This window comes from Vidua macroura, chromosome 2 (genome assembly GCF_024509145.1).
Source record: "Vidua macroura isolate BioBank_ID:100142 chromosome 2, ASM2450914v1, whole genome shotgun sequence".
NCBI classification, from domain to species: Eukaryota; Metazoa; Chordata; class Aves; order Passeriformes; family Viduidae; genus Vidua; species Vidua macroura.
This window is the reverse complement of record NC_071572.1, coordinates 105,617,992-105,639,846: the sequence shown is the minus strand read 5'-3', so window position 1 is coordinate 105,639,846 and position 21,855 is coordinate 105,617,992. Positions and strand designations below refer to the sequence as shown.

Below are 21,855 nucleotides of genomic sequence, written 5' to 3'. Positions count from 1 at the left end.
GAGCTGGATAGACACAGCATGGCATGGGTGAGTGACTGCCTCACAGGTCGGGCACAAAGGGTTACAGTGACTGGGGGGACATCAGACTGGTGACCTGTCACTGGTGGGGTTCCATCCTCAGCCCTGTGCTCTTCAACATCATAATGAATAACCTGGTCACAGAACTGGAAGGGATACTGAGCAACTTCACAGATGATGCAAAACTGTGAGGAGTTGTTGACTCTCTCCCAGGCAGAGAGGCCCTGAAAAAGGATCTTGACAAATTAGAGAGATGGCCAATCACCATCAATGAGTGAAAATGCTGGATTCTGCATCTGGGACAGGGCAATCCTGGTTGTGAGTACAGTCTGGGGAACGAGTGGCTGGAGAGCAGCACCATGAAGGGGAACTGGGGGCCTTTGCTGGCCTGTAGAAAGTTGAATGTGAGTCAGCAGTGCCCTGGCAGCCAGGAGGGCCAAGCATGTCCTGGGGCATCAGGCACAGCATCAGGCACAGCCGGGCAAGGGAGGGGATTGTCCTGCTCTTCTCTGGGCTGGGGCGGCCTCACCTCGAGTCCTGGTGAAAGATATTAAACTATTAGGGAGTGTCAAAGGAGAGTCACAGGATGGTGAAGGGCCTTGAAGGGAAGCCATATGAGGAGCAGCTGACAGCACTTGGTCTGTTCTGCCTGAGCAAGAGGAGACTGAGGGGAGACCTCTTCAGTTACAACTTCCTTGTGAGGGGAAGAGGAGGGACAGGCACTGGTCTCTGTTGACCAGTGGTGGGACTAAGGGAATAGCCTGAAATTGTGTCAGGGGAGGTTTAGTTTGGATATCAGGAAAGGGTTCTTCACCCAAAGGGTGGTTGGGCACTGGAAGAGGCTCCCCAGGAAAGTGGCCACAGTATCAAACCTGACAGAGTTCAACAGGTATTTTGGACAGCACTTTCAGGTACATGGCAGCATCCTTGTCCTGTGCAGGACTAAGAGTGGGACTCAATGATCTTTGTAAGTCTCTTCCAACTCAACATATTCTGTGATTTTGTAATCTAGAGTTCCAGACATGCATCATCCAGGAAACTATTTAAGTTTTCAAAATATTTTTACTCTCTGGTAGGTGTTGGTCCTCTAGCAAACACATTGTTCTTGTTTTGGCTGGGATAGGGTTAATTTTCTTCATATTGACTGGTATGGGTCTATGTTTTCCATTTGTGCTGGAACAGTGTTGATAACACAGGGATATTTTCATTATCACTGAGCAGTGCTTGCACAGCACAGAGTCATTTTCTGCCTCTCATACCACCCCAGCAGCAAGGATTTGTGACAGCTGACCCCAGCTGACCGGAGGGATATTCCACATCCTAAGGTATCGTGCTCAGCATATAAAGATGAGGGAAGAAGAAGGAACTAGTTTACTCATGATGGAGCCCTGCTGTCCTGAACATGGCTGAACACCTACCAGTCCATGGGAAGTGGTGAAGGAATTCCTTGTTTTGTTTTGCATTTTTTTTTTAATCAAAAATGACAAATGTTTGAATATTTTGGGCAGTTTTCCACTTGGTCAGCAAACAGTTTAATATGCCTAACACCCACAAGAAATCAGATTGTGTGGAGCAGCTCTCAATCAAACCCTAAGTAGTCACTGGGATGGAATTCACAGCAGGCTCAAAACCATCCTCTCCACACCCCTGTGAAAGAGGCTGGAGAGGAAAATAACTGCTGGGTGCTCACCTCATACAAAGCTGTTGAGGTTTCCAGTTGCTTTACAGCAGACTCCATCTGAAGAGACTTTAAGTTTGACACCTTAAAGATGCTGATTTTAAGCACAACTTTGTGTTTGGCCCATACAAGAGGTTGTTCCCACTGCACCAAGTCCACAATTTAAAAAGGCAACTCTTACAAGCCATGCCTCTCTGTGGTTTTCTAGTCACCCTTTAGCCATCCTCCTCCTGTGGTGGCATTTTCCTGGCTCTGAAAAACAACATTATGTTCCAATATATTTCCTGCCTGAGAAAATGCCACCCCACTTGCCAGTTTTGCTGCCCTCCAGCTGGCCATGTTTCTCCACGCCTGTCACTGTCTACTGTTGTGCGGGAACGGCCGGATTTGAAGGGGAGGGAGAACCATTTGGCATTAGCTTCCACTCCAACTTCCCATTTTCCCGATGAGCAAGCCTGTGAGAGCAGCCTTTTGCTCTTCTCTAATGTGCAGCATGTAAAGGACCACAAGACTCAGAAGACAGGTGGAAAAAAGCCTTGGCAATGGGATTTCATTAAGCATATGCCCAAACCAAAAGTGATGAGAGTTGGTGCACCTTTTTCTGGGCTTTTGTGAGATGGACCCTTGGCCTGGTGAGTTCTTTCTCACTTCTTTATGGTTTCACAACCCTTAACTTAGTACCTTCCCTGAAGTCCTGAGTGAGTGGTTTTTTAGAAACTAAATGGTGGCTCTGGAGTTGAACCCTGGAGTTGTACAAAGAAGAAAACTCCTTCACTCTCTACTTTGTATTCAGCACGATGATTTCTCATACACAACCCTTTGTTTATAGCCCTTCAGCTAATTCTTGACCCACATGATTCTGTTCCTATCTAAGGCAATTAAAATAATTCTTAAAACAGGGTATCATGACACACTGATTAAATGCTTCTCTTCAGCTGAAAAAGCCCCACTTTGCCTTCCCTACTAATTTCATAATTCTGGCAAAGAAAGCAATCAAGATTTCCTGGCAAGATTGAAGCTTTACAGATTGACACGAATGTTTCCAGCAGTCCTGTTATCCTGTTACATATAGGGACAACCTGAATCCAATATAAATGTTTTGCATGGATGGCTTGTAGCTGTGCAAAACACACTGGAGTGTCTCAGGAGAGGAACCAACCCTCAAGTGGAAATGCTCACTTGTAAGTGGTAGCAGACGGTGGGTCTCACTATGTGCCATCTGCCCAATTTGGATGAATGAACTGGAGGATAAAAAGGTTGAGCCTAGTCCTCCAGCCATGCTTTGTCTCTGGCTCACCTGTCTCAGAGGAAGGACCAGCAGTGCCCACGACTCTTGCAGGTGTCAGAAACTGCTGTTCAATGAGAGTGGCAACATCTCCACTGGCAAAGATCAAAAGTGACAACCAATTCACTAAGTACAGGGGGAAAGAAAATGTCCTCTCCAGGAACTGGACAGGAATCCAAGATCATTAATGAAATGTGTAAAAATATCACTACACCCAAGAAATTTTTTTTTGCACCTCTCCTTGGCCCACAGCAGATGGCCAGGTACTGTCCAAGGAGGTGCATGTTTGAAGCAGTGGCCTGGCTGGTACCAGACCCAAATGTTCTTCCTCTCTGGGCTGACACCATGAAATGTTGATGTTGGGTGCCAGCAGCATTTAGAAACACACAGCTTGGTGCAGTGCCATCAGAATATTTGGCCTCCATGCTGGTCTTTATGCACTGAGGTCATGTTGCTGCTGAATCTTCATGCGGCCATCAAAACTATATCACTGTCCATTTCTGAGTCTAAATTTATTAAAATGTTTTATGTATCTCCTACCATCCTACCCCATATATGTCAGTTCTGTCCTGCAAACTTCAGTTCACTGATCTCCACTTGTACCAATACAATTTTTTAATTGATCTATTAATCACATCAGGTCATGGAAGTGAATTTCACCTAAAACCAAAAACACAACCAGTATGTTGGAACATGCCAAGTAAAGAATTACTAGTGTAATCAGCTTCTAAGTCTGTACATTATCCAGTCTCAGCTACTTATCTGATTCCAGCATCTGGAAGCAAATGTTATTTATGTTAATGACTTAACTTGTCTTTAATTATATTAATAATTTATAGTAAGAAAGCAGTAGGTCATGCAAAAAAAAAAAAAAAAAAAAAAAAAAAAAAAAAAAAAAGAAGTAAGGGGTATTTATAAGTCATCCAAAATGAAGCAGTTGTTTATAATTCTTCCAAATTTGATATTTGCATTATAATACTGTACAAAACATTACCCAGGCTTGAACCATGCAAAATACCTAATGAGAACTCCCTTAATTTTTTTAATAAACTTAAAAGAGGTGAAAACCAAATTCTTAGCTTTGAAGATTCTCAAGCTTTGCTGTATTTCCAATGGAGATTTAAATTTTGCAGCATCATACAAAATGAAATGACAAAGTAGTCAGCTAGTGACCCGCTCTGTTTCATCTATTTAAGTTCATATTTACCTCAGAAAGAAAGTTTAATTACTTTATATATATATATTTATAGTAGAGAAGATGGCAGCATCCCTTGTATTTCCATGACATATGAAAGTAATTTCATTATTTAAAAATTAATGTCGTGTTTTAAAGTGCATTTCTACCCTCAGCAAGACTAAATGGCCATTGTTCAATTTTTGGTAGTAAAACTGGTTTTATAGATGAAAAGAGGTTTTTCAGTGCAAATGACCCTTTCTGCTCACAACAGTGCAATGAAACTGCCTAAATACAATTATTCATGGACTTCCGGCAGCAGAAAAAGTTGTGGACATAGAAGTGAGGGGGATTTATTAATCCTAACCCCAACATTTTAAACTGGTAGAGGGTGTTTGATATCAGAAAATGCTGACTTTTAAGTAATATCAGGCAAATGTGAACATCAAATTAGCTCACTGAGACAGCACGGGTCCTGACAGAGCAGCGTCACATGACGAAGCAGCACAGCACTCTGACTTCTCCACAACAAAGCTAAAATCTAACGGGTCTATCCACCACATCTGCATGTGTGTGGATGGGCACTCAGCCACTGTGCTGCTTTTCTCCTTCTTGGCTCAGGAACAGGGCTCACAGGTGCCTCTGCTGTTTTTCCCAAGCAGATCCACAAAGCTGCTCATTTTCCCTGTGCAACTGCTGCTTTATGCAAGCTTTAAATTTGCAGATCTGTAGCTCCCCTCTGTAAGATTTTTCTAGCCCTTCCAAAGAAAATGTTTTTCACTCCTCTCTTTCTCTTTGTCCCACGTGGTCTGTACTCCTGCTTTATCACTTACTGCCCTCTGGAGATGAGAGATAAGCAGAGATGACAGATATTTTTTGCTTAGCACTTTTCTTCCCTTGCTCACTCCCTCTTGCCTCTCCTTTCTTCCATGTACAAGGTGAGAGTCTGGACTCTGAAATTCATTGGACTTGGGATTTTACACTCATGGAAATCAACACAGCCAAGGTGTCTTACTGGAAAAACCTGCCTGTGATGCACCTATTGTTATTAGCTATTTCTGACAAACATTTATTTTATTACAAAATCCTTGCACAATGAGAACATGAATTACATAAAAATGGGAAAACCTGAAATACAAACTAACCTTCAATATTGTATCAACCATCACTAAAGCCTGAAAATTTAACGTAGTCTACTGGCAAAATTAAATTTTAGTTGTAGTGTGTTCGTCATGATTTAAAATTTCCTCTGCATGCACCACACCTGGTTTGAATGTATTTCTAATCCTGTCTCTAAAATGTTGGGAGATAGTCTCCAGAACCAGCTAAATTGTACATATTTAAATAATAATTTTAAATAGTAAATTGTCTGATCTATAGAAAGGACAATCTACAATAAGGACAAGATCAGTATCAGCCCACCACTGAAAATGGAAAACTACTTGGATGCATCAGCTCTGGGGTCACATATTTGGAAATTTGTACAAGCCACTAAGGTAAAGAAACCATTTATGGACTCTGTCTGCCCTGTGTGTACTGTGGGAAGCCCACTACTACCTGTGCGAAAGCTTATCACTGATGTGAATGTGAATCATCCTATCTGAAATGCCAGATTTCTCCATAGAAGAATTGAGGCTCCCAGGGAGCTGTTCAGTATAATTCAAGGTAGTACCGCAATAGTTAATCAAATCAAAATTAATCAAAACCTCCCTTAGTTTCCAATTTCTTTGCTTTGATCCCAGCAAAATTCTTAGGGTCTGATTTTGCCTGCATAAATATGACAAGATTTGTAATATGTTTTTGATGACTTGGTATTTTCATATTCAGCCGCTTAATTTCAGTTTTTGAAATCTGTCTAAATTATTGGAGTGATAATGGGTTAGGATGAGAAATTATTTCTTTAAAATAGAGGAAATAAACCTGTTTGAAAGTATGGATGTTTGCAGGATGTTTGTTTGGTTTGGTTTTTTTGTTGCTTAGCCTCTGAGTTTTAGAGTTTGTTTTTTTTTTTTTAATTGAAAAAGTCATGGTGCAATAGACTGGATGTTTTATGAACATATCAAAATCTTAAGCACTGGCAGCAATTCCATTTATTGAGCAAAACATAAAGATGTATTCAATTGTCTACTGCCACAGCTCTCAGAGAACTGAGAAATAGGAGCAATATGTAATTAATCTTTTGTGCTGCAGTTTAGAATAGGCTATGCAATTTAATTTTTATTTTGTTTATTTTCTTTTTCTCTTTTTTTTTTTCTCTAAAGTGTAAATTTGTACATCACCTAAATTAATGTAAAGCCTGTTTACAAGATGGGTTTTATCAGCTGGAGGGGTTATTGATGTTTCATTATTGTGGGACTTACAACCTGCAAAATACTTTATCATTCTGTTTCAGTAAATCAAAGCAAGTTATTTCTGGAAACATCCCTTTGTGGAGCAAAGGAGGAAATTACCTCTCTGCTTCTACCTCTGTATTTCCCATCCTGATCTTCTGGCAGGTGAGGTTTGCTCTCTGAGCTGCCTGTCAGTGCTAACTCATCTGGACAGATGGCTGCAGTGCTATGTCAAACATTCCCTTCCTCCTGGTATTTCTAGTCCTTGCTGGCTGAAAATTTGAGGAAGCTGCAATTGGATGACCATGCCAAGAGATTGGGAGCTTATGCCTGTATAGCTAAATCTGATTGCTAGCAAACCCCTATGAAATAAGTGAAGGGAGAGACTGAACAGCTCTTTTAAATAATGCTGTGACAGCTTCAAGCACAGAGAGCTGTGCTTGAAGTAAAGGAACTTTCTGGGAATTAAATGGCACAGTAGAGAAGATGAACACTGCTCACCTAATTGTATCCCCTGCATACTTGGAGATAAATCCTATAGATTGCAGCTGAAAGCTCCTTTTCAGAACTTAGCATCTCCATGTTGAGAACAGGATTATATCAAAGTGTAATCACATTAGAGTTACTATTTAGTTATTCTACAGTTTTTCAACAAATTTATGGGAGATGAGTAAAATTTGAGTCAATACCCACTATAATAAAGCAAAAAGATCACTCAGAAGAAGATAAACAATTAAGAATAATATCTGAGCCAAGAGCATCTGGAATGTATTAATAAATACAGTTGATATTCTATCCCATCTCCATTTCCTGGCCTCTTAATCTGTAGCCCCTATTTTTATTGATTTTATAGGAGAGATAATTGGTTCTGTAATAAAGGGTAACAGTATAAGCTGTTGCTGCACAGAATTACCAGAAAATGGGTGAGTAGCAACCCAGTTGAATCTCTCAGCAATAGACCAGCTAAAGCTGCCTGGAAAAGGTCGGAAGAGCACAAAACCCCAGCCTGAGTCACACAAAAGCCGGCACTAGAGCAGCGTAGGATTGTGACTTGGGGGTGAAAAGCTACTGTAGGCAGAGGAGGCTGAGTGGGAAGTTTACATCCTGGATCAAAATCAGCCAGGAGACTATTTACAGGAGATGTTCTCTCTGCAGAGCAGGATGAGGATCTGAGGCTGAGAACCATCTAGATGCATGTGTGTGGGTGTACAACTGCATATTAGGACAGAGGAAGTGAACAAGAAGCCAATATGGATACAAAAAGGATCAAATTTTAGGGTACTGAGCACATAGACAGGTCTTTCCAACTATAGTGGTTGTATCCTCTTGGTGTTTCTTTGTGCCTACAATGCACTGTCTCCTACCAGAAATTGCACTCAAGAGGCTAAGAGAAGGTAGGAATTGGGGTGAAGAGGGAGGAGGACACCAGGTGCACTTAATGCTCCTCAAATTCCATCTCTGTTCAGCTGGATACAACAGCAATAGGATGTGGCTGAATGCAGGTCCATGGAAATTACAATGACAAAGCTAAATTGATCATACAGGCAAATACCAGGGTATTTATGAGAGCTATCTTATACACAGATCTTACAGTGATTTAATTACTGCTCCAGCTTTAGGGACCAGTCACTCAGAAGGGAACACTGCTGCTGCAGAATGCAGTAATTTCTCTAACAGGCTATCATTTGTCCTTTTAATGTTGTCTGAGAAGCTCATCTTTAGTCAACATTTGAGTAGAAAAGCAGCTGTGGGAACTGTGGGGTTTATATTGGCAAGCAGTCACTTCTTAATGCTGATGGGGGTAGAGGTTAAAATTGAAACATCTATTCCAATTCCAACCATCTATTAGGGGACAGAATTTATTGCTCCTATATACTGTGAAATTTGGCTTGGCAGAAATCACAAAAGTCAAGAACTGCTGTAAAGATGTGCCAACTCTCCTATAAGGAGAGAAATACCATTTGTGGAAAAAAAAAAAAACCTACCAGAAGGTATAAAGAAAAATGATGGTAAAGTTACTTAAGCTGACAATTATAAAACAGCTCCCTTCTACCTGAAACTGTCCATACCAGAAATGGCATACCAGGAAAAAAAAATCCCCAGAAAACAGTACTTTAGTAGTAAGGATCAAAACAAATGGCAAAGGAAGAGTTGCTATGCTTCTCATATGTCTCTGCTATGAAAAACCAAACATTTAATGTTCATAATTGCTCATACAGAGCAGAGAGAGAGGCACCTTTAGCAAGAAGGGGAAGAAGCATCCTACATTCCCAGCATACCAGTGGGGTACATGCTGATGACATCTAAGAAGGGGGAGATGTCCAGAACCTGCTCCACGCTTCTCTTCCCCAAAAGTGAGTCTGGACCTATAAAAGCCTTTCAAGAACAAAAAGCCTCCATTAGGAACAGGTCACCAGAGCTATCTCGACAAAACCCTATTGTCTTCTTTAAATCATTGTACACCTTGTTATCCACAGGATCCCAAAGGCAAGTCAGACAGGACCACTGAAACTAAAGCAATCTTTCTCATCAATAATTTTATCTCCATTTCTCAGTGTCACAATTTATATAACTTTTTTATTTTGGTGACTGTTTCACAGCCTTTAATAAGCTTTAATTCTACTCATATGAGCAAAGGTGCTCCTATTAGTCTCATTTTTTTTAGACGAGACAATTGAGACTGAGGAGGAAATTGATTGTTAATTTTAGTTTTTAGCATGAGATACATAACCTGACTTTTCAGGAAACTTGGCATTGTTAAGCCCTTTGTGTATAGGTCTGTATAACATCCTGAGGTAGGCCCAGGGTTAGAAATGTAGTTGCACACTGCTGTCAGCATGACATGGTCCATTAGCATTTAAGATCTGTATCCCACCAATTTCTCTGTATGTTGATACTAAAATTATTTATCCCACCAACTACAGTTGCAAAAGTGAGTGATCAGCACTTTGCAAAGCTTATATCCACACTGCAAGCTGACCAGCTGGAAAATGAGAAGGTCTCAACTGGTCAAGGCTTGTAAAAATACTCCTTGGAGTAATGCACCGAACATCATGCAGAAACACTTAGGACGGATATTGTTCATTCCCTTCCTGAAGTCTGCTCTGCTTATTATACTCCTTTCAACAGATGCAGAAAGATTGTCCAGTGTTTTGCAGACATTACTGCATATCACTTCGTTACTCAGGAGATCTGTTCTGCACAATTTAAAGGGGAAACTACCTATGGAAAAAGGTTCTGTCTGAGCAATTGAAACATATGGACAATGAGTGGATTAAGGCTGCATGAGCAAACTTAATTGTGGCATTCTCTCACTTGCATCCTTGATTCTCCAGCTGCTTTCAAACCTTGGCTGAGATAATTTTTTTTTTGTTTTTCCTTTAATCCCTTCATTCCCTTGGGATACTCAGTAAGGGAGGATTATGCTGACACCAGCCATGTCTGCCTATAAGCTCGTATATGATCAGCAGCAAGTGGCCTCGATCACACCAATACCCTCTTCCCCCATGCCACATCAGTGAATTGGTGTGCTGGTGTGGGCTCTGCCAGGTGTTGGATCATGGATGAGGGCACCTTGGCTGTCACAGCTGTCATTTCTATCTTTTACTACTCACGCATCCCACATGTCGATTAACTGGGAAAAGGTTGGTGACCAGTCACTTTGTTTACATCCTATGTGGAATTTTTGCTGGTGTGGGAAGTCCTGCCCTATTGAGGACAGCAAACATCAGTGGCCTTTAAAATGCAAAAGATTTTCTTGTGTGTAATGACCTGCCTCTGAGGCAGGGCAGCTGAGCTTCCTGTTAATAAATCCGTTGAGGTGATTAGAGTGAAACAACATGGATTGACTGGTGTCAGTGAGGAGGATTTGTTTTAAAACAATTTGATTGCAATGGAAAGGAGGCAGCAGCAGTTTTGGTTCTTTCCTGGAAAAGTATGAGAATACCATGAAGAAAATAGATAAGTTAAAAAAAGAAAGAAGAAGGAAAGGACAGAGATAGATCGATAGATAATGGAGGAGAAGGATGTCATCAGCCATGGGTAAAGAGACAAGACTCGATCACTGCAATTTTGACGTCTGTGGTCGGACTGGTCACAGTCTTGATTTGTTGGGGGTGGAGGCCCATGAAAAAAAGAATTCATCAGGTTGTATATATTAAAATTATTATTGGAACATCTAGATGCCTCCTCAGGAAAGAGATTCTTTGGGTCTTGTACAACACTACGGGGCACGTGAAATCATCTGGTGGAGAGTTCCCAAAAGAGTCGGGGGCTGCTTTGGGGTCCTTGCTGGTCCACAGTCCCCTCTAGAGATATGACTGCCATTGGACCCTGCTTCTCTGCAGCTGTGTCTCATGGGGAAAGGGGGAAGTTGGCCTCAAAACAGCATTGGCCCACCTCTGTAGGATTTGCTTCTTATCAGACATTCCCCTTGATTGATTTGAAACATCTCGTGTAAGACATCATGTTCCTGATTGTCCTGGATGCAATCAAACCTGGGGAAACCCAGAAAATGGTTAGGATGCCACACTTGTGAAATTACTTTCCCAGAATCCAGGGTAGGGCACAAAGTAGCCTATAGTTGAGAAGCTTTTTCCTCCCACACTCTCACAGGCCCAAGTATCTATCACACTGACCAGCAAATTCAGAGGACAACAATGACAACAAAACCTGGGTCATGCTAAAAAAATACACAGTAGAACTGTGATTTTGTGAAGAATAGTAGAATATGTGACATACAATGAATTGCTAGAGATCTCAGCCACAGATTTCATTTTGTGGAAAGACATGTGCCTCTTAAAATATATCCTTGTTGGACAGAGAGAGATGGATACCAAAGTTTCAGCAGAGATAAAAGACATTTATCACAGAAACCCACCTGACTGAGAGGAGAAGAGCAATATTTGCAGATGAACTTGATCAGATGGAGGAGTGAATAATACTTGGAGTTCTTTGGATTGAAAAAAAGCAGGCATTGGTAAATTGTTTGAAAGAATTCTAATTTTTAACTGGAGTGCAGTGATAACTTTTTAGAATAGATGCAAGTAAGTAGTTGTTGTTTCATTTTGGTCAGATTCTGTGACTTCAGATAACTTAACAGAGAAGTGTTCAAGAAAGCTGCTGCTAAATTCAGTACAGGAAGGAAAAGGTATTCATTCTGTAAAGAAATTGTGAGGGCTTGACCACCCACTAAACAAAACCTTTAAATGCAGGTTTTTTTTTGTTTTATTTTTAGGCTTTTGGCTTCTGTTTTTAAAGAAAGCTATGATAACAACAAGCTGTGATGGGTGAAACAAAATCCAGGCTCATTAGAAAGGTTCAGAAGGTTTCATGCTAGTGTAAAAAATCCTTCAAAACCTGAACAGGACTATTTTAATTCCTAAATCACAGCTGATCTCACCCTGTGAAAATGTTACAAATCTTGCATACGGAGAAGTATCATGGCCTGAGAATTTCCAAATGTTTTCCTGGTCTTTATCAGTTATTTCCAAAATCTAGAAATGACTTGTTTACTGGGTTGCAAAACTCTGTTTGTTGGTACTGTGCACATCTCTAGCACTAACCAACACGATACCAGCAAACATTAGACAAAATTGCAATAGGGCCAGGATATCACAGATTTCTGGGGAATTTCAGCATTTATTTTCTGAAGCAGATGACCAGCATGTGATTTCTGGCCCCTGCTCTGTCTACATCAAGAAAAGAAGCATAGACGCTTCTGGGCCTCACTCACACAGCCCTTATTATTACCTCTTGCTATCAGTGGAGCAATTCCTATTGAATTCCCACTGGGTTGAGTCCCAGTGTCCAACAACTTTAGGAGAAACTTTCTTGGGCTTGTTTTTCTCTTCCCTGTCACTGGCACTGACTGTATTTGGGGTTGGTTTCTGAAGGAGTGCAAGGAATTGGCACCTGTCAAGATCTGTGAGGAACTTTTACTGCAGCCTTGCAAAGGCCAGGAGGAGTGGAGGATAGCAGCTGTGTCAGAGTAGAAAGCACCACTGAAATGTGGCTGATTTGTGTGTTGCTAGAACTGGAAGAATTTTTAAGAAGAATTGTATTGCAGCATTTTCCTAACACTGTAGTAGGAAAAAGGAATGGGATTAGAACCAGGAGAGAAATTCTGAGCAAACCTGTTGTGATGCAGTAGGGTCTTTAATGAACAGGGCAATTAGTGATTAAAGGTGATATTCAGTCAAAAGGTTTATTTTCAGCTCAGTGGCCCCTAGAAAGAGGCAGTGGAACTGACTCAGGAGAATCACTACTTCTTGTGGCACTTTGAGAGGACACAGGTCAGCCTAAATTTTCCCTACTCTGCATTTGAGGTTTGGTAATAGGCTTTAGTAGGGTTAGAGGCTAGCAACAGATTGTGCTGTTTCTGCTGTAATGTTTTTTCTAACTGAGCACAGAGGAAAGTTCAGTAAAAAAATCTAGCTAAAAGGAAATGATTAACTATAACAAAAGATAAATCACTGTTGCATTCACTTTAAAAAGTCAGGAAGGTGGAGATTTCTCTGCACTAGAATCAGATAACCAAGGCAGTAAAATGAGGAATTAGGAACAGAATAGATAAGAGTTGAAGAGACTATTAAAAGATTACAGAGTCTAGAAACTGATAGAATAGAACAATGACTACTCAACCTATATTTCACACTCCTAAAGCAAACTAGGAAAGCATGCAAGAAACCTTTCATGGATGACCCCAGTCTTAGAATATTCAATGAAATAAAATTCAAAAAAAAAAAAAAAAAAATTAATCTGATCAAAACCACTTTGCACTCCAGGAACAAAAGTTCTAAATATAATCTTTAGGCTATGAAGGAGAGAATTTTGGACACTTCAAGAAAACAGGCGTGTACTCACAATGTCCAGTGAACACAGGCAATCATTAGTCATTCATATATGTATGTATGTATACATGTTCCACATATAAATGTGTGTTATTTTTTGCAGCATTCAGAAAATATTAATTTGTACAAAGGCTTTATTAAAAAAAAAATCCCTTGATATTATTATGTGCCCTGCAATACAGAACATTTTTCTTTAAGTCCAGGCTATGGGGTCAAATATTGCAGAAAATAACAGTGGAAAATGAAGAAAAAAGGATTGCAACCCTTTTGGCTATAAGTGAAAAGTTCAAAGCATGAAAGGAATGCAGAATAAAAGCTTAGAATGTCAAAATAATCCTCCTTAAATTCAAATATCTCATCACTTCAGTTCTAATATGATTATTTTTGCAGGGCTTGCCCTATTTTTTTTTAACTTTAGGATTAGTTATAGTGCAATGTGTTCACCCTTAGAGCCATTTTGATGACATAAAATGCAAATGAGATTAAAGCACTTTTGTGTTTGCCTCTCTGTGACCCACTGAGGGTTCAACAGAGAGATGACTGTTTCAATTCTGCTCTAAGTACTTCCTGGGTTTACAGATTCTTGTTTCTCCTGAAGAGGAGGGAATGGGAAAAGGATGACACTCAAGTCAGAGCAGGCTGAGCTATCTTTCCATCTGATGGTCTTTGAGAAATATCAGTGTCTCCAGGGACAGTATGTGTTGTCACACTGGCTATAACCACAGATAATCTATACCTACCACACCCAGCATATTCACATTAGGTAACAACAAAAATGCAATCATTAAAATAATTTTTTTTGTATTTTACCCTTCCAGGTTATGGCATTTATTTGTGAATGGATTCAAGGAAGTATTTTGAGATATCCCTGATGATAAGAACATTTGGGGCACCAGCACTGTAGATCATGCCCAGGGTCATGAGTTTTCTTCATGAGCTGTAAAACCTCACCACAGAATCAGAGACTCACAGAACATCCTGAATTGAAAGGGACCCACAAGGATCTTTAAATCCAGCTCTTGGCCCTGCACAGAACAACCCCAAGAATCACACCATATCTGGAACTTGTGAGAGTATTTTTTTAAAAAGAGAGCTTTTTCCTTGTGCTTATTAAAACATAGCCCAGTCTGAGATCCCAATTTTCATAATGAACAAACTCTCTACTAGCATAAATTAATGATACATATTTGTAATCAATTTCTCTCTGATGTATTGACTAGGACTAGCCTGCTGATTTCTCTTGCTATACCAGAATTATCATGAATTATGATAGGGTATCTCTTGTGGAAATGGTCCACAGTTCATGTTTTTTTTGTGCAATGCAAAAATCCCTACCAGGATTGGAAAATTTCAAAACAATTCTAACAGTAATACTAAAACATTATCTATAAAATACAGGAAAAAAACAAGGATTAATTAAAAACTTAAAGAAGAGAAGGAAATCTTAAAACCAATTGAAATGTGAAGAAATCCTGCAAATATGAAATCTGCTTAACTGCATGTTTCATTTGAAATGCCATTAAGGTTAAATGCACACTACTTACAGAAAACCCTGTTACTTTCCTTGCTGCTGCACTGGGGAGTGGGCAAGGAGTGGGTTGAGAGAGCTCTTAAACAGAGTATCTTAATGGATCAGGGTCTAATTGCTAAGCCCCTGGGCTAAGCCATCGTTTTTGAAGCTGACACCTCCAGATGCTGAATAAGCAAAGCTTTCCAGCAGGCACAAAGCCTGGAAAAATATATTTAAAAACCCTACAAAGTTTCTATGAGACATCCTTCAGGGAATATAGAGATCAGGGATCTTGACTCCCATCTCCAAAGAGCCTGTCCATTACAGGCTGTATCAGTAACATATCTTAGATGGTGCAAATCATCAGACTACCCTCCCAGTCTCTGTGGTGAATCACTGCTTAAGTTTTAGGCATTTACTTTCTGTCAGGGTGTACTTCATTCTTAAACCTCTCTCCATAACATAGGGAATTATTTCAGGCTTGTTATTCAACAAAATGGCTTAGAGCTTCCTTTACTGTAATGTATATTTTTATTAAAAACAGGTATATCGGTTGCATGCTAAAGAGAGAGCAAGGCTTCGACAGGTGCTTAGGGTCAGTTGTGTCTGGAGCTCATGGAAGAGAATGGATATGCCCTGGTTTGTTGGAGTAGGTGGAGAGCTGTGGTATTCTACTACTTCTAGTAAACCCCCTTGGCAAAGCTATGTGGGCTTTGGGGCTCACATCCCAGCTCATCATATTGCCCGTTCTACAGGACAAGGGCACTGAGCTCGTGCTGGACACAACTCACTCAAGTTTGGTAAAATCAGCTGGAGTTTGGTAAAATCCTAATCACAGCCCATCCCCCAGGCATGGTTGATGTTATTTTCCATATCTTCCTTCTCCTGCTCCCCCATTCTCCTCTCTCTGCCTGCTGAGCTCTGCACAGGCCTTACAGAGATAATGTCAAGCTGAGGGAGAGGAACTCGCCTGAATTACACAGGGCATGTTGCACATATGGACACATTTTGAAAATGCATTTGCACACATTGAAAGTGCATGTGCATTTTCAAATATGAGCTTGAAAATCATAGAATCACAGAATGACTTGGATTGGAAGGGACCTTAATTTTTTTTAAAGGAAAAAGCAATACCACCTCCCCATTCCTATCAACTATCAACATTTGAATGCAATAGATACACTAGAAAGCAGCTCTAGACAAGACAGTTGTAGTGTAGAGGTTCCACCCCTCCAAACGTGCTATGATGCCTGTTTTTTTGTCATAAGTTAATGTTATTAGATTTTACAACCTTATCAGAATGGGAATCAAAGAATTAAGCCAGATGTTACTGTTCCTCCAGTGTATTCTTATTGTAAATAATTTCTTCATTGAGAATTAATTTTCAGTAGCAATTCTTGAGCATCATGGACATTACTTATTAAAAATGCTAATATTAATACTGGTAAGTTATTCTGTACTGTTAAAATATTAAGACTTTTCTTCTATGAAAACACTACAGCACTAAACACTGTATGGATTTTGTAATGCTAAATATAAAAGACAAAGAATGAGACAGCCTTGTTTTTCCATAGTTATATTAAAACCTCTCAGTAAATCTTGAAAAGTAAGCCAAAGCTTATGTGAATCTAATACTGTCTTTGCAAATGCTTTAATTTGGGATAAATCCTGCACTGTTATAGAGCACTACCAAAAAGGGAATCAGTAAGAGCACAGGAAGGAACTAGAACAATTTCTGTAAAACACTGATCAGGCAGAAATGAGGAGTAAGAGCTTTAAGCCACTTACAGAGGTAAAAAAAGTAATAATCTCTTACTTTCATCTTAGAAAAAAACACTTCAACATCTTATCAACCTCCCTGGATATTTTCAAAATATTTTGGATTTACCCAGTATCTTTCCTGCTCTTCTCATGCTTTCCCTTCTCTTTTGCTAAACCGAAATAAAATACTCTTCCTGGAAGAAGGCAAGCCTCCTGCCAGCACTGACACTCATCTATTTAAAATTTTGACAAGCTCAATGTAAGCTTGTAACCATATATTACAAAGTTATCTGACATCATTCCTTCAAAGGTCTGTTAAGGTGATCTCGCTCAAAATAATTATGCATTTTCAGAATATGCTGATTCTAACTGTGCCAAGCATCACAATCAAATAGAGAACCATAACAGACTTAAATATAGCATTAAATCAAATTCCCAGAAAGAGGGATACAGAATTTCTTTTGTTCTTTCAGTCTCAATAAATGAGACATGTTTTCCCTGTTGATGGTCATTGTTAGGTGCTTTGTAAAAATCCCATCTGCTTCTACAGAGAAAAACACCCACTCAAAATGGTTGATGTAGTAATAGAGCCTCATTTTATGGAAAAATCTGGCAGTTACTCTATGATGTTCGAGTTCATAAGACCCGTATTTGAGATGTTCAAATGAGAAACTTCCAGCTATAACAAAAATCTGTGTTCTTTTTGAATACCAGATGCCAGAGACTAAAATAAAACAAAACAAAAAAAAAAAAAACCAAACCAAAAAAACCACAAAAAAAACCAAAAACAAAAACACAAAAACAACAAACCAAACCAAACCAAAAAAAACCAACCCTGTGAATTCATTGGTATAATAATTTTTTGGGCATCTGAGCTGCAAGGGCCTGTTGCTTGCTCTCACACTGATGTGCTTGGTGGGCTTAAAGAGATCACTTCAACCTCAGAGAGGTTCAGAGAGGTTGAAGAGAGACTGTGTGTGCCAGTGTGTGTGTCTGTTGTTGGAACGCATGAAATAGAAGCCTCTCAGAGAGATAAAAGAATGCAGGGTTTGAGTTAGAACCTCTAGAGAAGCTGAATAATATTAAGCCACACAGATATGAAATAGAAGTAGAAGTTTTAGTTTTAAGTAATTAGAAATTTATCTTAAGTGCCTTCAGAGATTTTGTTAGCTAGTAAAAGCCCTAAAGCTGAGTTTAACTTAGCTCCAGACATAACAAAAACTTAGCAGAACATTGCTTGCCTTTCTAGATAGAACAGATAGAACTATTCACGTAAATACATAAAATTATGTATGTAGATTTTGGGTAAGAACTGACACTACTTTCACACATTAGAATTAAGCTCGGATAGGTGTAGGAAGAATGTTTTAGAATTGTGTTTTTAGCTGATTGGATGATTTATGAATAAAAATCCCCCTGTATTGGGGTGCAAAAAAGGGAAGAAGAAAAAAGCTGGGGGAGCTGTTGCTGCTGCTGCTTCTGCTCGGGACTTTATGCCAGAAAGCTTTTAGCACGGACTTTAATACTCTGAACTCTTTGCCTTCGAGGCTGATGCATTCATGCAATAAACACCCTTACAACAACCAAAAACTGCTTCTGTCTCTTTGAAGACCCAAGACCCACAACAGTGTCAACAGTCTATAACATACCTTTATTTTTACAGCTGTATTGTGATGCAACTATGACTGCTGCCTTTGTAAGGCATTTTGACATCTAATGATACAGAAAGAGGTCACTTAGGTTCCCAAGTTCCTAGTGTTGTTCTGCACCTTCAAAATCCTGTGGACTGAAGACTCCAGTGTGCAGCACAGAAACGGCAGAGGAAGCTTCTGGGTAAGAATGCAAGAACGCAGTCCACAACAGTTGCTTTCTATAATAGAATTACAGACACAAGCACAGAGAGTTTATCTTGTTCCTATTGCCATCCACACAGCAGCATGTGGAAAGAATATTTGCGTTTTTATCTACAGATAATGCCTTGACCATTTGCTCCAACCTTTCATTGGAAGCACTATACATCAGGGACTTATCTCCAGCCCTGTTTTGTCTTAAGAAGCATTAAGGGGAGGTGATGAGGAGCAGAGAGGTTTCTGATGGGCCACTAGGGAAAGAAGTTACTGAGTGAAAATGTCAAGGTAGAAATTCTTGGCACCGTAATCAAGACAGGCTCCCAGGACCTTTTAAAATATGTCTTTACATCTACTTACAGTCTGGCTGAAACCAGATTTACAGTCTATTTTTGCAGCTGCCAGTCTCCACTTAGAAAAGCTTTAGCATTGGATATGGATAGTGCACTTCAAAAGGTAGACAGAAACCTTTGAAGTGCACACAGGCTGATGTGAAGGGTTGCTTGAAAGTACAGTTTTCCTCTGACAGCAGAGGTATTTAGAAATGTTAGGATCCCAAAGGTGCGCAAGATTTCATCTGTCTAGGTGGACAAAGCATTAGATTTTACATCTAAGTCTATTAATGTATTTAGAAAGCGCATTTTCCATATTTATCTTGTTTCTGTGTGTGCATAGGTGAGGGAAAGAAGCCACCTATTTATACTGTGATGTTTTTCCATTTAAGAATTTGTTAAAAATATCTTTGAACTTCAAAGGGGACACTCTTTGAAAATATCTGCAAGGGCCAGCTCCTGAATCAGCATAAATCAGTTGTGGTTAACAAAGCACACCTTTTAACATGAAAATTTTGAAAATGTGCAAAATCTGGCCTTTCATTGTCTACTTTTGCATAACTTTTTAGAAAGTTTATAGTATTTATCAAAGCACACGTGTTGAACACGTTTCAATGGAGTAGGTTATTGTGTAAAATATTTAGGTATAATAAGAACACAGAAAAGGATAAAAATATCTTCAAACTACTTATTGACAAAATCCACTTCTTGTATTTATAGAGGGGCCTTTTTTCACTTAGGTCAAATAGCTATCACAAAAAAAATATTCAGATACAAGCAAATCTCCTTGAATATAACAATTAATGGTAAAATTTTATTTCAGGAGTATTTATCTTGACACATATGAAGGTAGCTAACTGAATAGATTTAAGCACTCTTGATGCTGCTGTTCTGTACTGCTGGCTATTGTATTTTTACTAAAAGTGAGAATTTGAAATAGAAAGTGAAAAGTTGCAGGAACAGCATTTAAAAAATACATCTTTACTTGCATTTTTTTTTTTTTTTTTTTTTTTTTTTTTTGCCAGAGCTCTACCAACACATTTAATGTACATGCTTGAGAAAAAAAAGCAAAAAAAAGTGGTTTTACTGGAGGCCTGCAGAAGGTTTATTGCAAAAAGATGATATTTGGACAAATATGCTTTGAAACAATTTCACCACCTTAGCTACAATCGTGTAATTTATCAGGTGATTTACTAAGAATCTGCTGAACTATACACAACTGCCTGTTTAAATTTTGTTTTGATGTAAGTCTGCTGAAAATTGTCATATTGACCTATAGCTACTTTGTAATATCTTTTAGTGTGAGAATGTCACTTTTAACAATAACGGGAAAACCATATTTAAGTGTGCTTATTAAACTAGAAAAGAGTTGGTTTTTTTTTTTTTTCCTCCAAAATGTGACATTCAAAAGGAAAAACACTTTGACCCTTAAGATAACCTCACATATTGTTAAGGAAGCACTACAAGTACCCTTCTGCTGATTTTATTCCCTGGATTGAAAGGAAGTTAAACATACATGTAGAAAACAAAATTTAAGTTGATTTGATTTTAGAAAGTAAACAAATATATTGGGGGCTTTTTTTTTTTCCTTACAGCCAACTACTTTTTGACTCCAATATAACAAGATAAGGGAAAAAGAAATGTAAAGAAGCTCACACACATGGAGCAAGATCCACCAAAGAAAGAGGACAGTTTTGCACCAGTTTGCTGGGTTAAAGCTGACCTTAAAACTAGAGTGGCTGGCAGCTGCTGGTTTTCTGCCCCATTTCAGGAATCTTTGAGCAGTTGCTGCAGTAGTTTGTGCGCCTCCTTCCACTGCTATCAGCACAGGGGCTGGTGGCCAGGGCCACTTTACTCCTGGCTGGTCTCCAGCTGCCAAAGTAGCTGGCCCCTGGAGGTTGCTGGCAATCAGTGAAAATCAAATCAGCCCTGTGCTGTGAACTGGTGCTGGAGTGAACTGATGCTGGGAAAGCACAGAACTGGTATATTGCTCCTCCTTAGCCAGAAATGTAGATCAGCATTTTCAGACGACTGCTTTCTGTCTCAAAAGGGGTTTCAGTCTGCTTTAGTGCTTTAGACACGTATATACATTTAGACACATATATTTAGCCTTATTATACTGAAACTGGACAGATTAAAAACTTGTAAGAGAAATCAGGCAGCTTGGTTCCAGTAAAATTGTTCTGAATCAAAATTTAACCTAAGGATGTACAAAGGCAGCAATATTTACATGGCAGGCAAGCAAAGGAGAATGTAGCTGTGCATACACATCCTTGCTCTAGTGCTGGTCAAATTTGGTTTCTTTTTCACATGAACAATAATAGAATAGATATGGGATCATAGTGTCAAATCACACAAATAGGATTTTGTCTCATAAAGCCAATTCTGATCTGACTTTCATTTACCTAGAAAGTCTGTCAGAATCCAGCTGAATGGCAGAGCTGATCACAACCTGGTTGATAGGTAGGAATTCCAGACTTGTCTCACTGTCTCTCCAGGCCACTTGACAGATGAGAGATTCCCTTTTCCTCTTTTGTCCCCTGCCAGACTTGAAGGCCAGGGAAAGAGAAAAAGAGTGTTTTGTATCAGTTTTCTATCTCCATCCATTCCTATTTTACAGAGCCCTGCTGTTCACTCTGCTTTATGGCAGCTTTTGTTGGTTCCCTGCCCTATCTCTGTAAATCTAAGTCAACATTTCCAGAGAAAATGCTGCTTAATAACTTCAAAGAGTTATTGCTTCTGTCTTTGTCTGTGCATGGTATAGCAGAGTAAAGAATAAAGAACCGACACGAAGTGACCCGACCCCCATATTTGTATTGAAGACTATAAAGAGATGCTTGTCCAAGAAAATGCAGTTTCTTTGGCAAGCATGCTGCTGCAAGGAGTACATGTGAATATTAAAATCCCCAGAGAGACAAGACACTTTCTAAGGAACAGATTTCCATATCACGTTCAGGTGGTGAGAACCTGGTTCTTTGCCTTGTGCATGAGCTGGGAGTGCAAATTCACTGTGAATTGATTTAGTGGTCTGTCAGCAAATTTAACTAGAGCAACACCAGTTTCACTGCA

At 39.5% G+C, this 21,855-nt stretch overlaps 2 long non-coding RNA genes across 3 annotated transcripts; one reads left to right on the top strand and one right to left on the bottom strand.

Moving 5' to 3' along the window:
- The first annotated feature begins 221 nt into the window (after positions 1 to 221).
- On the top strand, positions 222 to 14,449 carry LOC128804209 (uncharacterized). 2 transcript variants are annotated; one of them, XR_008435970.1, is made up of 6 exons: positions 222 to 336; positions 1,286 to 2,328; positions 5,536 to 5,651; positions 6,548 to 6,650; positions 8,705 to 8,839; positions 14,155 to 14,449. It is a non-coding gene; the product is annotated as an uncharacterized LOC128804209 (long non-coding RNA). The 2 variants fall into 2 exon arrangements; XR_008435969.1 differs by lacking the exon at positions 222 to 336 and having other exon boundaries at positions 549 to 2,328.
- Positions 8,805 to 21,317, bottom strand: LOC128804210 (uncharacterized). The gene is made up of 3 exons (XR_008435972.1): positions 21,192 to 21,317; positions 18,257 to 18,477; positions 8,805 to 8,861 (listed from the first exon to the last, which is right to left on the bottom strand). It is a non-coding gene; the product is annotated as an uncharacterized LOC128804210 (long non-coding RNA).
- Positions 21,318 to 21,855: the final 538 nt, after the last annotated feature.